We start from the raw sequence: 18,352 nt of genomic DNA, 5'->3' as shown, positions 1-18,352 counted from the left end.
GGAGACAAGATGAATGCTGGAATCCTGCAATGCTCTTGCATGGGTGGCTGGTGGCTCACCTGAAAGAACTAATTATGTCTAAAAAAGAAATCCTGAATTTGTTTTGATTAGATAATACATGTAATCCTAGGCATTCAGGATCCTGATCTTAGTATTGTGGTTTAAAACCAACCCAGCAAAGAGAAAAATGCATGAGACTCTTACTCCCAGTTTAGAGCTAGAACAAAGATTGAAGTAGAGCTGTGGCTCAAGAGCTAGAGTGCTACCTTGAGCAAAGAAAAGCTATGAAAAAGCTCCAGGTCTTGAGTTGAAAGCCAGGAATGAAAGAAGGAAGGTAAAAAAGGGAAGTATGTGAGGAAGGGGAATATATAAATGAAAGAGAGAAGGAACTAGACATTTAAAACTAGAGAATAGTTAAAAGTCATCAGTCCTTCTAAGAAAAGTGTTGGAGTATGGGTTCTATATTTGGTGAACTGGAAGCCCAGCAGTGACTTGTTAACCAAAGAGTCACCATGATGAGCAAAGGATAGAAATCTGCATGAGCCTCTTAGTGGATGGAGTCACAGAAGAGAACCTCAGCTCCCATCCCATAGTTAGAAGTATATAGAGATGGGGAAGTTGGCATCGCCTTGATGTCATTGCATCCATGGAGACTGGAAGCCATGGCTCTGTGAAAGCACAATGTTCTGGTTACTGAGCTGAGAGGCTGAGGAGAGCCAAGTCCTGGCCATGAAGAAATCAGGGTGGCAGCAGAGCAACTCTGCTGCAGTGTGTGCCTGCTTGGCTGTTCTTATTCTGTGGTGGATCAGGCCGGAGCGGGTGATAGTAACTGTTTTGTGGTCACAAGCCCTTCACCAAGAGCTTCCTCTGGGATCCTCATAAGCTACAGGGTGGCTGGTGGTGGGATGTGTGTGGGGTGGAAGTGACAGAGGGATGGACGCATGGCAAGGTGGGTGAAGAGATGAGAGGAATGATGAGAGCCCAGTTCATGGGTTTCCAAGGTTAATGGGTGGGAGGTAGAGAGGCATGATGGAGGAAAGATGGAGGCAGGGGAAGGTGGTGACAGAGTGAGGCCATCTGTAGTGCCAGCCTGGCCATCATCTGAAGCCCATAGGCAGCTTCCTGATCCCTCACTTTGTCCTGCTCCTTGTGGAGGGAATGTCACGTGTACCCAGAGCTAGGGGTGGGGCAATGTTAGTAGCACCTGGAGAACCATTGGCCTCTACCTGGGTGAGGGGTGGTTATGGCTCCCATGCTGGGTGGCCTGATAGCTATGGAACAGATCTCTCCTTAGCTACCAGTCAGTGGCTGCTCTCCATCTAGGGTTCGGGCACCTGCTCAGCCATCAGGACACCCCTGCCAGGACAGAGGCCTACAATTCAGATGGCAGCACAGGGGTGAAGATGATCTCACCGTAGCCCTAGTTACATGGCTGTCCCTGCATGTCGGACAGGATGAGCTGGGGGAAGGTGTTCTCTGTGTTTTTCCACAGCCTATCCCGGCCTCTTCTTGTGTCTGATTAGACCAAGAGAGTACCAGTTTCCCTCTCATAGTCCTGGTTCTTTTTCTTTTACAGTCATGAGGCTTGAACTCAGGTCCTGGGTACTGTCCCTGAGCTCTTTTGCTCAAGGTTGATGCTCTACCATGTGAACCATAGTGCCATTTCCAGCTTTTCCTTTTCATGTGGATCTCTGATATCTCCAGTGCTGTGCCTGCAGGGAGGCACTCACCCCACAGACAGAGCCACCTCTGCCGTGACTGTGACTGCCCACAACCCTCACACCCAATCCTTGCACACCCCTCGACTCCAGTTTTAGCTCCTCTTGGACTGGGTGTCCAGCCTACCCCTTCCTACACTCACAAAGGGTCTACAATTGTCTTTCCAGGGTCCTTTCTTCTGCTAGCCAGAGTACAGACTGTGCACATCTTGACGATCACAGAGCTCAAAGCCAAAGGCTGAGATGCAGAAGGGGGTGACCCAGTAGCTGCACAGGGCCCATGGATCATCCTGTGCATCCCCCAGCCTGTGACTTCCCCCACCCCATTGGCAGGGAAGCTCCATGCCCACATCCTGATCCGTGGTCCCCTCCAATTCCATTCTCCCTTGGATTTTGCAAACTGTCTACCATCAGGATCTAAAACTCTATTCATCACTTTATGTCCTTATCACTGATTTGCTACTTTGGCAGGATCTCCCCGTGCCTGGAGAATGGGCATGTCATGTACTCTCTGTGGAGAAGTTGCCACAGGAGAAGAAATATGCACTTCATGTGATTGTTGGAAAGGGCAGGAGGGCTCCCTAGCATCAGAAGCCACAGGAGGGGTGCAGATGGGGGAATGCTAGGGGCCCCAGGGGACAGTGGGAGTTAGGGCACAGTTGGTTCCTTCTGCAGGGTTGACACCGCTTCACAAACCCAACAGAATGAGGTTCACATTACAGATGTCAGAGACAGTGCAGATTGCCAATGGGCACAGGGGTCACTGTCACCCCCAGATGCTGGCTGCATGCTGGGATGCACGCAGAGTTGTTTTCAAGATCAGATAATGAGGATGTTGCAGGGTGTAACCATTCTTTTCAGATGGCTCTCTAGCTCTCTTGAGCTTCATCTCTATCTTTGGCTTTTTCTTGGCAGTTAACTGGAAATGAGAGTTTCATGGACTTTCCTTTCTGGACTGGCTTCAAACAGAAGCTATGCACAGTTTTCAATCCATACCCTACTGAAGAAGGGAAGCTTGATCTGGTGCTTAACTGGGTTGCACTTTGGCTCCGTTTGCTATGCCTTACGGGAGGGGGCTCATCATTTGTAGACTAAGATCTCATGACCTTCAAAGCCAAATGCTACCTGAAAGTTCAGGGTCCCAGCCTATGTGTTGGGCCTGGGTGAATATATTCGCTGTTATGCTGGGTCATCAACCCATGTTTTAAAGTGGAAGTGGGCAGTTCCACATTTGATAAGAACATCTGCCAGAGATTGTCACCTCATGAAAGCAGATTCTAAATTTGTATTCCATTTCCTGTGGTGGAGAAATCCCCTCCAAGTTAGACAGGCTCACATCCACCTGCAGGTCACACTCCTAATGCACCCTTGAGTGTCCTCATGGTATTGGGATCTAAGTTTGTAGGGAATGCTGGTTTAGTCCATGAATTAGCTGGACAAGTGATGAGAAACGTGTTGTGGATTAATATGAGAACAATTTAAGAAGCCCTGGAGGAGCATCAACCTGACCCTCTGTGGTGCTATAAATCTGATAGGATGTTCCAGACTGAGAAACAATCACATGGCTTTCTGTTTGGCGTCCGGACATGTGAGTGCATGTCTTAGCTGTCAGCCAATACAGAGGAGGACATGAATAAGTGGGTGGAAAACATCTGTCACACCCCTGTCTGGGGGAAGGTGGAGAGAACATGGGAAGGTAGATACCATGGCTGTGGTGGGGCCAAAAAAAAGGGTAAAAGAGGCTAAGAAACCAGGTACTGGTAGCTCAAGACTGTCATCCTAACTACTCAGGAGTTTGAGATCTGAGGATCACAATTCAACGCCAGCCCAGGACAGAAACTTCATGAGACTCTTATCTGCAATAAACTACTGAATGCAAGAAGCTCAAGCTCAGTGACAGCATCCAGGCCTAGCATTCAAAACCCAGGACCGGCAGAAAAAAGTATCAAAGGACAAGAAGCTGGCCAAAAGTTAGAGGGACTCTATCTTGACAAACAATACAATGGTAAGTTGCACTCAGAAGACTTGCACAAAAATCTGGAAATGCCTGAGACCTATCTATGTATGTTTCCTGTTTGTCTAAATACATATGTTTATGCATTTACATATTAGTATAGAGAGACAGATCAATACATATGACTATACATATATACATAGCCAGACACTTATGGGTGGGAGGTATACTGTGTGAGAGTTTGTGTTTGTGTTTTGTGGATGGCTATCTCTGTTTAAGAAAGATAGAAAATATGTAAATATCTTTAAAAAAACTTGATAAAATATAGAGAGTCATAAGCTCTTGAGGGAATCTGAAATGACAAGATTATTCACAGGCACGTTTATCCTTATGGATTCCTCAGCAAGTTTTAATTTTTTCATTATTTTCTTTCTCTTTTTGAACCAGTGCTAAGGATTTCTCTCAGGGACCAGGTGCTGCCAATTACTAATTTTTTCATGGCTGGTACAAGAGGAACTGAGCCACAGTTCCACTTTTGCCTTATTTATTCGTGCTTAACTGAAGATAAAGATTTCTATCAGTGACTTTCTCTCAGGGGCGGGATTCTAACGAGGATCTCCAGACCTCAGCCTTCTCTATAGCTGCAATTAACAATATGAGAACCCAGCACTGGGTTCCAATGCACAGGGCAAGAAATTGAGTGAATCACTCAACTCCAATTAGCTATAATAAGCTAGAAGTGAAAGACCAATACCTTTGAGGAAAAGATGCTGAGGGTTATCACACAGGCCCTATGAATAAGCCCTAAACCCTGTACACATGTGTGCATGCACACATTGGCAGATACACACACACATGCACACACACAATATCTCAGGCAATATTGTATTTTGAATTAATATCCAAAGATTGGACAACAGGATAGCAAGTAATAAAATCTGTTTTTCTTGTCTACATTGAGGGAAAGGGATAAGTCACAAGGTGCAGAAGCGAAGAATTCAGAGGCAAATGCTGTGAGTGAATAACTTGTAAAAAGCACATTTCATTTCTTTTCTTTTCTTTTGTTTTTTCTGGCATTTCTGGGGCTTGAACTCAGGGCCTGAGCACTGCTCTTGGCGGTTCCCAAGTCTAGCCCTCTGCCACTTGAGCCACATTGCCATATGGATTTTTATATCTGTGTGATATTAAGGACTCAAACCTAGATCTTCATGGATGCTAGGCAAACACTCTACCACTGGGCCAAACTCTAAACCCCGATAAAGTATTTATAAATAGTCATCATCATCATATCAAAATATCCTTTCTCCTACAAAGAATGAACACTGATCTATGTCTGTAAGACTTTTTTTTATGTCACCAATGCTTCTGTGATTTTCCCACTTGCATTTTTACAGATGACAGCGCAGATATTAATCAGGAAGAAAAATAGATTAGGATACAGAAACCTAACAACGTTCTAGTAGATTGAAGTGAAAAATATGTGCAAGATGGCCTGGGTGTTTCATCTATTTGTAGAGTGCTTGGCTACCACACAAAAAGACTCCGGGTTGATTCTGCAGTACCATATCCATAGAAAACGCTGGGAGTGGTGCTGTGGCTTGGTGGGACAGCTATAACCCAAAGAAAGCCTAAGAACAATGGTCAGGCTCTGAAGTCAAGTCCTAGGACTAGCAAAAAAAATGTGCAAGAGGCAAAATGCAAGCTGAGAAGGCACTGCGAAGCAAAATGTCTTGTGAAGGGTAAGGGGAATAGTGACAGTTAAGTTTGCATCTTACCTCCTAAGAAAGGCTCTTTGAGCCTGAGACCAGGCTAGCACTTACGCCTAGTTAATGACTTGGAATTTGAACAAAAAGGTGTGCTGTTTACTACATCCATATATGAGGTGGGAAGGGAGATTCAGCCTCCAGTATGTCTTTGGGGAGGTCTTCTGTGAGCAAGGAGCTTTGGTCATTGGGCCTTGAAAGGTGACCCTACCTCCCTCACAATGGAACAGAATATGGAACCCTGGTAACCAAGCCACTGTATGTGACAACCAGCTCAAGCCAGCTCCCTTGGCCTGTGGCTCAGGAACCAGAAAGATGTTGCTGTGCTGTTGCCAAAGGTCAGGAGGCTCGCATCTCAGGCATGAGAGATATGGATCTCTCACTTGAAGAAGTAGATTCTGGACCAGTGCCAAGCCAAAATTCCCGTATATCAGGCATTTCTCTAGGAAGAAAGCCAGGAAACTCCAGGGCAACTCAGATGAGGTATATTGAGAGGAAACCTATTTGAACCCATCATCCTGCCCACACACTACAACCTTCTTGTGTGCTTTCAAGTGACTATACTGAGATTAGAGTGTGTCATTTCCAATCTACTCTATTACAATTCCTCAGTGTGAAGTGTGGTCCCATTCCTACGTTTGAAATATCCACTGTTTTGCCAACATAGTGTGAAGGTAAGTCAGCTCAGACTCTGAATGAGCCTTGTAACCTATGGATCCTGGAGGAAGGCCTGTTGGAGATGCTGCTGACAAAGCTGATTCCTGCCTACCAGAAAGGTCATCTCTTTTATGTGAGAAACTTCCTGCACAATTTCAAATAGTGGAGGACAATGTAATAGTTGCTAGAAATTGTCTTGAAAAAGTGAGTGTTCCCCCTCCAAACCCAGGTTTGCTCACCCCTCCTGGCCAAGTCTTGGAATACTTGGCTCCTCTCTGAGCCTGTTTGGTTCACTGCGGTGTTCACAGGGGAGCTAAGCATGATACAAGTGCACAAACTACTTTATTATGACTGGGATACCATGCCATTTCATTTCCCTCACAAGCTACTGGAGTCTCAACAGTGTGCTTACTGAGAAGTTGGATTTCAGGCATGAGTAAGTGGCTCCCAACTGCAGCCCTCACCTAGGTGACATCCTAGGAAATCCCATTTCCCAGTAAGAAATGAGGTGTCAGTACTAATGGCGGAGGCCTGTGAAATACTGGAGTCAGAGGAAAAGCTGGGGGTGAATCACTTTTGAGCCATCAGGGAGGGATTGTGATAGCTTTGCCTGTTAGAACCTGAAAGCATTTACATTTTGGTGTGTGGTCCAGTGCTGCCACTTGAACCTGAACCCAGGTCTAAATGCCATCCCTTTGGTGTTCAAAAATTAGCACTGTACCATTTGAGTCATAGGTCAAGTTCTGGCTTTTTGCTGCCTAATTGAAGACAAGTGCCTTTAGACTTTTACTGACTAGACTGGCTTTCCACTGTGATCTTCAGAGCTCAGCCTGCTGGGTGGATAAGATTAGAGGAATGAACATTTAGTTCTTTATTTAGAGCATTCACTTATTGATATATTTAGAGCATTTACTTAGTTAATTTAAGGTGCGTTTACTTTGGACTGATGCATAGAGGCCTCTCTCAGAAGCTTCTGGAAGTGGGGTGTAAAAGTCATCCTGTTCTCGAGTGTCTCTTACCCCCCTCCCAGCACATCAGTGCGCATCTCTGCAGGACAGCCACAGCATTAGAGTCCTTCAAGAAAGGGGCTTTGGTAGAAAGCTCAGGATGGAGAGAGAAGGCTCTCACTTTCCTTGTACCGAATGTGCCCACAGCATCATGTGTTCCATCTATACGATGTGAATGGACTTCTACCCCACTGATTTCTACGAGTTCAAGAACTGCCACAACCTGACACAACTCAAGCTCTATATGCCGGCTTTGGACCTGCTCTTCTAAACACATAGTTTTTGACCAGCTGGAGGAATGTGCGACCAGTAAGACCAAGAAAAAGTAGAAGTCCTGGTGTGGGTGCCTCAGAGCCTGTGAGTAGGAAGCCCATGTGGTCTAGATATTGGTTGGCCCTTACTTCTACAGAGCTTGGCAAAATGCCCTTTATGGGTGGTGTCAGCCAGGTAATGTCTGTCCCCTGAAAGGACTCGGGAATAAGCACTCATTAGAAAGACCCTACACCTCCTCAGAGTTCTGTGCAAACTCCAGTTCTACAGGTTCCTCCATTAGATCCTCATGGAAGTTGAGTGACACTTCAACTTTCAGAGTCCACTCTGTACTTATTTCCATTCTTAGGTTTGGGTCATCGTGGAAGAGCTTATCCTGAACTCCGGATGAAAAACCCACCAGTGGAGCTGGTGACTGATTGAGACAGTGAATCATCACTGCACTCCAGAAAGCATGGGCCTTCTGTAGAAATTACCAAACAGGTTTAGAGTCCTGTGGATATACCTTTTGCTCTGAACCCCATGTGTGACACAGTTGAACCTGCAGATACTATGGAGGAAATAAAAGAGCAGCCAGATTTCCATCCGTTTCCTTTCACACTCCACCCAGAGTCAGTCCATCTGAGTCAGAGTAACACTCCACTTATTGTGCAAGCTGAAGGGGCACACGCTGGGCTCATGGAAAATGTCCCCATGGGAAGTAGCAAGTGTACTCTCAATACTGGATTCATTGGAGGAAAATGAATCCATCCTCACAGAATATCCAGACCCATCCATCTCACTAAAAGAGACTCAATCTCCATTCGACAAACCACAATCTATCCCCCTCTTAACTCAGGAAGGACATTCTGTTTCTCATGAGGAAGGAGACCCTTCTGAGGACTTTGAAGTAGAATTACTGTCTGAAGGCAACTTGGAGGCCAGTCTGGATTTAGAGCTTCCCTGTCCCCTTCCTAAAAAGACATTTCTTTATCTTGCTCTCTTTATTCTTGTCAAGTATTCATTGTATTTACTTTGCTAACTATTAAACTCTCATTGTTAATATTATGGTGTGCAGTTCTTCAGTCCTTATTATACTGTGTTTTATTTTCCACTTATAATGTGAGACCTCAGACACCTAGGTCCTGGGTGGGCCAAAAACCAGACAGGTCTGGTCCCATAGAAGACAACCTTACTGGATATACAGGGAACTATGAAATGCATGGAATCACCCGGAATCCAGGCCAGGCCTCCATGGAAAGACAAGTCAGCTACCAACGCTTAAGGACAGAGCAGATGCCTGGAAATGTGTTTTGTCAGTCGGGAGAAGTGCCAGAGTAACTGTAATATTATGTGGGACTCTGTTCTGTGAGTTCAAGTCTATTTATATATCCATTGTGCTTTGTACAAATATTTAAGAAAATTAAAACTCCACAATAGCATGAAAAATCTACTTTGGCTTTGAATGTGGCCTAGTTGTAGAGTGCTCGCCTAGTATACAAGAAGACCTTGATTCAATTCCTCGGCACTGCATACACAGAAAAAGCAGATGGGGCACTGTGGCTCAGGTGTCAGAGTGCCACCCTTGAACAAATGTGGCCAAGGACAGTTCCTGGTCCCTCAGTTCAAGCCCCAGGACTAGCCAAACAAGAAATCATACCATTTTCCACACATTTGGAAATAAATCTGTTTTATCTAACCCTACTTCTTTTTTGCCAGTCCAGGGTGTGTGCCACCAAGCCAAACTACTGGCCCTCAACCTTACTATTTTTAATCATTTAATTTTTTTACATAATCATTTCATGCTGTCTGTATTGATACCATAAACATTATGCTTAGTGTAATAATGTTAAAGGTAAAACATAAGAAATTAATAACTAAAATAACTGTTTTATTAGTTTTATAGCATTACTACAATTTTATGAGAAAAAATACCTAGAATGTTTATTTTAGAGTTCAAGCAGTCCATTTTGATAAATATATCAACCTACATCATTTCTTTGAACACATTTTAAACTATTTTTTTCAGGAATGAAAATACATATATATTTGTTGTAAATGAAATTTATGACTTGGGGGGAAGGGAAAGAGAAAAGGGTGAGAGGGTAACAGTGTTTACAAGAAATGTACTCATTACATATGTAACAGCAATCTCTTTATATACCACCTTGACAACAAATTTTTTGAAAAGTACAATAAGTTTTAATGTCTACTTTGGGCAGAATTTTTTTTTGCCAGTACTGTGCTTAGACTCAGGACGTGAGCACGATCCTTGTTTTTGTTTTTGTTTATTCTTAAGGCGCAAGTTCTATCACATGTGCCACAGCACCACTTTTATCTTTTTTTATCTATGATGTGCTGAGGAATTGAACTTGGGTCTTCATTCATGCTCGGCAAGAAATCTTCCACTAGGCTTAACTTATGGCCCCAGTGGGAAGGAAGTTTTCCATAAAATATGTAGGAAATATGTCCACTAAGGAAAAGACATCAAAAATAGAAGAAAAATTATATACTTAGATAACGACATGCCAGTATTATGGCAGATCTCTGTAATTCTAGCATCAAGAGTGGCCTATTTGGACCGGGAGTTGGCTGGCTGAAGTAAAGTGCTATCCTTGAGCAAGCCCTAGGACAGTGCTCTGGCCATGAGTTGAAGCCATAGGATATGCAAAAAATAATAATTTAATGCCCGTGACGGGTGGCTCACCCTGGTAATCCTAGCTACCCTGGAGGATCGAGGTTCAAAGACGGCCCAGGCATAAAAATCTGTGAGAATCTTATTTCCAAATAATCCAGAAAATTCAAAATGACAATGTGCCTCAAGTGGTAGAGCTCTTGCCTTGAGCTGAAGAGCTTAAGGTAAACATCCAGGCCCAGAGTTCCAGCCCCATGATTGAAAAATGGAAAAAGAAAAAGAAAGCCCTTATCTAAGGCTGGAGTGCACACTAGTGGTAGTTTGCTTGCCTAGTATGCACAAAGCCCTGTGTTCAATTACTCTGTACCACTTACACCAAAAAAAAGCTGGAAATGATCTCAGAAGGTTGGGTTCTGAGGATCACAGTTCAAAGCCAGGCCAGACACTAAAGTCCATGAAACTGTTACTTCCACTTAAGCACCAGAAAACAAGAAGTGACACTGTGGCTCAAGGTGTTTAAGGTTGTAGCCTTGAGCTGAAGAGCCCAGGGACACTGCCCAGGTGCACAATTAAAGTCTTACAACCAAAGAGAGAGAGAGACAGAGACAGAGACACAGAGAGACAGAGAGAGAGAGACAGACAGACAGACAGGCAGACAGACAGAGACAGACAAAGACAGAGAGACAGAGACAGAGACATCAAACAGTCAGGCACTGCTGGCTGAAGTGTGTAATTCTAGCTACTATGGAGGCTGAGATTGGAGGATCTTGGTTCAAAGCCCAAAGCCAGCCTGGACACATATGTTTGTGAGACTTACATCACCAATTAACTACCAGAAACCAAAAATGGAGCTGTAGAGGAAGAGTGCTAGCCTTGAACTGAAGAGCTCAGGGACAGTGTCCAGGCCCAAAGTCCAAGCACCATGACGAATCAATAATAAAAAAAGAAGATAGCTAATAGTAATGATGAATAATTTTGTGCTGGGAGTTTGGCCTAGTGGTAGAGTGCTTGCCTAGCATGCACGAAAACCTGGGTTCAATTCCTCAATACCACATACATAGAAAAATGCTGGAAGTGGTGCTGAGGCTGAAGTGGTAGAGCCCTAGCCTTGAGAAAATATAAGGACAGTGCTCAGTCCCTGAGTTCAAGCCCAGGACTGGCCAAATCAAAAGTAGTAGAGCACTGGCATTGAACTGAAGATCTGAGGAACAGCCCAGGCACAGAGTCCAAGCACCGCAAACAACAACAACAAAATCTATGAAATGGCAGTGGTGGTTTTAAGCTAAGCAAAAATAGAGTAGAAACTGGTAAAATACATATTTGTGTGTAAGCAAAATAGCCAGACTTATGCATTAGAACAGGATAGCAACTTGAAAAAAATTTTGTTTTCCATCTCACTAGGTCCTGTCTCTTAACTTATTCAAGTAAGTAAAATGCTGGGTTTTATAATCATTGCTCTGAATATTAGAAAATCATAATATCTCTCATTAACCAACAAAGACCAGGAACTGGGGCTTCGTTCAAATGGCAGAGTATCAGGCAAGAGAAGAAAAAATTGAAGTAAGAACTTGAAGTTCTTGATCCAGAACCTGCATAGTAACAGAGCAGCAGCCTGGTGATGGTACCTCACACCTATAATCTTAGCTACTCAGGAGGCTAAGATCTGAGAATCAAAGTTTAAAGCCAGCCAAAGTACCCAGTTAACTGCCAGAAAAACCAGAAGTGGCACTGTGGCTCACAGATTAAAGCACTAGCCTTGAGCTGAAGAGCTCAGGGACAGTGCCCAGGCCCAGAGTTCAAGCCCCACAATGGACAGAAATCAAACAAGCAAACAAAACTCACAAAGAAGCCTGCAGACCACAGTGGTTCTGCTGACTCTCTTCTCTATGGGGATCAGGAAACATTTCACTTTTTCTGTCTCTTCCCATCTCAACATTCATACTAAAATAAGACTGTGTTGAAAGTTTCAATTTATAAAAATGTTTTTCATGAAGCACCCTGAAATATTCATCGCTTATATCTCAATTGAAGATAGTTGATTTGGGGCTGCATTGGTAGAGTGCTAGCCTTGAGCAGAAAAGGTCAGGGATAGAGCTGAAGCACTCAGTTGAAGACCCAGTGCCAACACACAAAAGAAATATGCACTTTATACATATTTTCTAATTTCTTAATGAATTTTTCAGTCTGTATAAATATAGGGTACATTCCTTGTTACTTAAGTAAGATTGCTCTTTTTTTTCTTTTTGCCAGTCCTAGGGCTTGGACTCAGGGCCTAGACATTTTCGTTGGACTCGCTTGCCAACGTGAGTACTCTGCCTCTTGAGACACAGCGCCACTTCTAGCTTTTTTCTGAGTATGCGGTACCGGTGAATAGAACCTAGGTCTTCATGCATTCTAGGTGAGCACTCTACCATTAGGCTACATTCCCAGGCAGTGAGATTCCTCTTACAGTCCTTGTATGTTCACAGAGTTTGATCTCACACACTGTAGGGCCCTGGTTGGCTTTGTCCTGTGATCCTAAGCCCTGAGCCTCCTAAGTAGCTGAAATTAAGTTGTGAGCCAGCATGATGGCTTCCATTCTTTTTTCTACAAAAATATATGTAGTTATCTAAAATATATCTATAGCTGAAAAAAATGAATCTCTCCCAAACAAATCTTCAAAGAAACAACCATCCTATTAAAAGGTGGGCTAAAGACTTAAAAGAGTATTCTCTGAAGAAAAAATTAACATGGGCTTTAGACACATGAAGAAATGCTCCATATCTCTAGCAATAAGGGAAATGAAAATCAAAACAACTTTGAGATTCCACCTGACTCCAGTCAGAATGGCCATTATCAAAAAATCTATTAAGAGATACTGGTGGGGAAGTGACCAGGGGGGATCACACCTACACTGTTGGTGTGAGTGTAAACTCGTTCAACCACTAGGGAAAGCAGTGTGGTGGTTCCTCAAAAGACTGAACATAGAGCTCCCCTATGATCCAGCAAATCCACTACTTGGCATCTACTCAATTGTCCAGAAAATAGGGCATACTAAAGCCACTAGCACAATGATGCTCATTGCAGCACTATTTACCATAGCAAAGATATGAAACCAACCCAGATGCCACTCAGTAGATGACTGAATCAAGAAGATGTGGTACTTATACACAATGGAATGCTATGCTGCCATCAGAAGGAATGACATCGCCCCATTTGTAAGGAAATGGGAAGACTTGGAAAAATTCATATTAAGTGAGAGCAAGCCAGACCCAAAGAAACATAAGCTCAATGGTTTCCCTCATTTGTAATAATTAGTTCACATCTAGGACTCTCCTAGCAGAGGATTACAATAACTCAAAAACCTAGGTATATAAGGTCATATAGGATGAGACTAAATGAAAGGTCTCTAGGATATGGGAACAAGAGCTATATCTTGTGTCATCATTGCGCTTAATCTTGTGTGATTTTTGTCCTTAATCTACTATGTTATTTCTCATCCCTTATTTTGCCCTTTGGTTAATGTCAGATTGTTACTGTATCTGATTTTTTCCCTGGCATATTTATATATGTTTATTTGTTTATGTCAAATAGGAAAGGGAAGGGGGGAAACAAGATGATTGGGAAGGGGAGGGGAGAGGGAACTGGGGACAAAAACATGTGGAGTGGAATAAATGTGTGAGAAGTAATGCAGTCCACACCTGTAAATGTAATCGTAACCCCTTTATACATTACCCTGAAAATAAAAAAGAGACTATAAAAATATCTGTAGAAAATGAGGCTGGATGATGGAAACAACCAGATGCCCTACTACAAAAAATGTGATACACACACACACACACACACACAATGGAATGATACATAGCCAACCGACAAGATAAAATAATGGCATTCTCGGGGAAGTGGATGAAAAGGAAAAAAATCATATTAAGTGAAGTAAGCCAAACTGAAAGAAACATAGGCCCAACAGTCTCCCTCATTTGTCAAATTCAGTAGAAACCTTCGGATCTGCTACCAGAGATTTACAATAGAACAAAATCTAGAGACGTCGTGACACATAGTATGACACTAAATGTAAGGACCTCCAAGATAAAGAAACAAAACTCATATAATGAGTGATTGTTGTCCTTAATGAACTATGTGATCTCTTATCTCTTTTGCTATCCCTTGGTTATATCATATTGTTACAATATTTCACCTTGTTTTCTGATATATTTCATATGTGCATAATTGGTTATTTGAAATTGGATAGGGAAGGGGGGAAATGAACATGATTAGGGGTAGGAGAAGGGAAATGGGGACCATATCATTACATGGGGTATCAAAGTTTGAGAAGTAATGCACCTTCTATCTGGTGAATATAATGTAACCCTTCTATAAATTACAATAAAAATAAATACATAAAAAGAAGATCTGCACAGAAAAAAATAATAATGACATTTTTGGGGTAGTGGATGAAATTAGAGTGAATCCTGTTGAGTGAGATAAGTCAACACCAAGGAACAACAGGTACATGGTATCCTTAATATATGGATATTAGTTTCAAACAGTAGTAGAGCGATGATTGAATAGTTGATACCCAAAGTTCTGGACATAATTTTGGAGATATAAACATAACTACATAGACATAAAAATCTAGGATAGACTATACACTCTATAGACATGTGTTTTATTATAGATTAATCTGTATCTATGACATACCAAGACTCAGCTTAATTTTTACTATATTCTAAAATTTAAGTGCCAGTGATTGTATAGCGATTCCTTTCTTGAATACTTGTTGGTTAAACATGACATTTGAAATATGATGTAAAATTCAATGTTAATAAATATTTTTTAAAAAAGAGGCTAGAGGTAAATATCACTAATGTACTTGCTCTAAGTGGTACAGAAATTTTCTTAATGAATCAAAGGGTTTTATTACATCTTTATGCAATTATTTTAGTTATGAGTGTTCTACACTCAATGCTGCTTCTGGAAAAATGATATAGATGACTGTGTAGATGGTATGAAGACATACTGGCCTAAACGTAGAATAAAGCATTGGTAAGTGGCTGTTAGCTGTCCAGATTCTACTGGAATATGTGGAATGAATTTATTAAGCACAATGCAGGCTCTTAGTCAGATCAGGATCAAGATTATGTGGTTCCATGAGATGAATGAGGAAAGATCAGAAAAATCTACTAAGATATCCAGATATACTTTTGAAACTAAGGTATCTGGACTCCTTTTTTTTTCTTTCTTGGTGGGGAGCTTGAACTTTGGACCTGAGCAAGGTCTCTTAGTTCTTTTTCCTCAAGGCTAATGCTGTACCAGTTTTAGCCACAACTCCACTTAGTTTTTGGGTGGATAAGTGGAGAGAAAAATCTTACAGTTTTTTTTGTTGTCGTTTTTTTGCTTGCAAAGGCTTTGAATCACCTTCTCCCTGGCTAGTAGAATGACAATTATGACCCTCCAGCGCCTGGCTAGTGATTTTTTGAAAATTGACTTTCTTCAAATCACGTAACTGGTTCCTAGCAAAGTTTTGAAGCCTGACTTAAATGTGACAGATTTTTGTCACTTGGAGACACTCTGTGCTGAACGTTAGAAATCTACCTGCTGAGTCACAGTGGCACTTCCAGTTTTTGTTTATGTGGTGCTGAGGAATGGAATCCAGGGTTTCATACATGCTAGGCAAGCTTCATTTTCAGCCCAAGGTTTTATGTTTTGTTTTTTCAGTGTTGTTGCTTCTAAGGTACTGTATGATGTTCTTTCATTCTCTTTGCTTTTTACCTCTTTTCTTCTTTTTCCCTTTAGTTTTATTCTCTGTAGTCACTGTGTTGAATTCGGGTACCCTGTGTCTTGTACATAGGTTTATGTGATTTGGGGAATGGAGAGGGTATAATAAAATGGTAAAAAAAAAAAACAAAGGAAAAAGGGTGAACCAATTGAACAGTGATACTTGGAAGACACTAAATGGAAATGAACTGAACAATCTGGGTGGAGAGGGCGCTGAGGGTAGGAAAACAGAGAAAAATGAGGGAGGGGATAACAATTTTCTTAAGAAATGTGTTCATTACTTATGTAACCGTATGACAAATATATATTGACTTAACAAAAAAAATTAACTTAAAAAATAATTTAGCCGGGTATGGTGGCTCACACTTGTAAATGTAGCTACTCAAGAGGCTGGGATCCAAGGATAGCAGTTCAAAGTCAGCCTGGGCACTGAAGTCCATGTGACTCTTATCTCCAATTAACCACCAGAAACCCAGAAGTGGCCCTATGGCTCAAGGGATAGGGCAGTAGTCTTGAGCTGAAAAGCTCAGTGACAAGACCCAGGTGCAGAATTGCAGTCCCATGACTTGAATGATGAATGATACTAGCCAGGCTCTGTGCGCTCACACTTGGAATCCTATCTACACAGAATCAGGTTTGATTCCAGCCCAAACAAATTGCATGATATTCTGATTTACAGTTCATTACCAAAAATCTGGAAGAGGAGCTGTGGATCAAGTGGTAGAACACTAGCCTGAAGCAAAAAAAGAACTTTTAAGGACAGTTCCCAGGCACTGGGTTCAAGTCCCAGGACTTGCATAAAACGAACAAAATGTGACGCTGAATCCTCCATCATTTGGTGTTATAGTTCAATATTCTTGATATGCGTCTTAGAAATTAAGTCCCTAGCAAATACTCTGCCCTGAAATTCTGCTTCATAGCTGATTCATAGAATTTCAGCATCATTACTATCACCTTCCAGTTAGCATAGCAGTCTACTACTGAAAATTTGAAGAAAACTTTTGAGTAATCCTAATAAATCTGTGTATCATCTGCACACACATCAAATCAGCAGCAGCTATGATCTACTATTATCTAAATGTATTTAATCCCTTCTTGAGTTAATGAGCCTTAAAGAGTAAAACATATGAAATAGTTATGAAACTAACAGTCACCATTCTTCTACCTAATATTGTAATATAAGTTTATAAATGCAAGGACTATTCTGAAGTGTGCAGAAGATAGCTTCTAATTATAATATTCTCATGAATATAGTTTTTAAGAAACATGTTGCTTCCTTTGGGAAAGCAAAGGCAAGGAAAAATGATATAAGTAAGTTCCCTATTTATCAGAAGGAAAATACTATTGGGTTTAGATCAACTTCATTCATTCCGTGCTGATGAAACAAATATTTGCAATTCCTGAGGCCAATCACTTCATTGTGATGCACAATCAGCCAGGTTAGATCAATCTTCCAAAAAAGGAAAGGAACAAATGAGAAGCAATTAAGGTTTCCAAAATGAACCAGGTGGTGGTGGCAGCTCACACTTGTAATTCTATCTATTCAAGGCCTGAAATCCAAGGATCTGGATCTGGATTAAGTCTGTCTGGGATGAAAATATTCCTGTCTGAAACATCATCTCTGTTATCAGAGCCCAGCTGAAACACTCTGCCCAACAGGTTCCAAACACCAAAGTCCATCTCCTATCTAAAATACTAGCAAACGTACTCACACATTATTTCCTCTTTGGGAGATAGTTGAAACATGTACCAGAAACATTTCCCTGGCTTCAGAGTGGAAGTGGAAATATATACTCACTAGAAGCCCATCTAGAAAATTACAGTCAATCATTTTTCCTCACATCTTGTTAGTTAAATTGAACAATCAGTGTTTGGATCAGAAGCGATGTGTATGAGCATACAGGTTGTAAAAGTATTGTAATCTTAGCTACTCAAGATATTCTGAGACCTGAGGATTCCAGTTCAAAATCAGCCATGCAATAAATTCCATAAGATTTTTACCTCTAATTAACCAGCAAAAAACAGAGCGTTGAATTGTGCTTAAAATGCCACAGGCTTAAGCTTTGCATAAAAGTGCTAATGGGTAGCATTCAGGATCCCACTCTCTCCACTCCTTTTTAACATAGTACTAGAATTCCTAGGCAGTGCAATAAGGCAAGAAGCAAGCATAAAGGGGATCCAAGTAGGGATCCTCTTTGCAGATGACATGATTCTGTATTTAAAGAATCCTATAGACTCTACTCCCAAGCTCCTTGAGCTGATTCAAAGGTTTGGAAGGGTAGCAGGCCATAAAATCAACCCTAACATATCAACTGCCTTCCTTTACACCAACAGTGAGAGGAACGAGGCAATAATCAGGAAAGAAAAAGGAGAAGCCATAAAGGAGGCCATAATAAAGATTTTTCAAAGAAAGATGGATGAGTTCATAGAATCCACAAGTAAAAACGGGACCATACTCCAGCAAATGTCCAAAGAAAATAAAGCTACTGAGCTAACCACTCAAAAGGAAATCAAGGAGATAAAGAAATCCATACATGATCTAAAAGAAGAGATGCAAGGCATCAAAAGTGAGCAATTAGAAGCAAGGGCGATGAAAAACAAAGTAGATAGCT

Source organism: Megascapheus bottae, unplaced genomic scaffold, assembly GCF_031878675.1.
Source record: "Megascapheus bottae isolate mThoBot1 unplaced genomic scaffold, mThoBot2.hap1 HAP1_SCAFFOLD_37, whole genome shotgun sequence".
Lineage (NCBI taxonomy): Eukaryota > Metazoa > Chordata > Mammalia > Rodentia > Geomyidae > Megascapheus > Megascapheus bottae.
Note: the sequence above shows the minus strand (reverse complement) of the source record.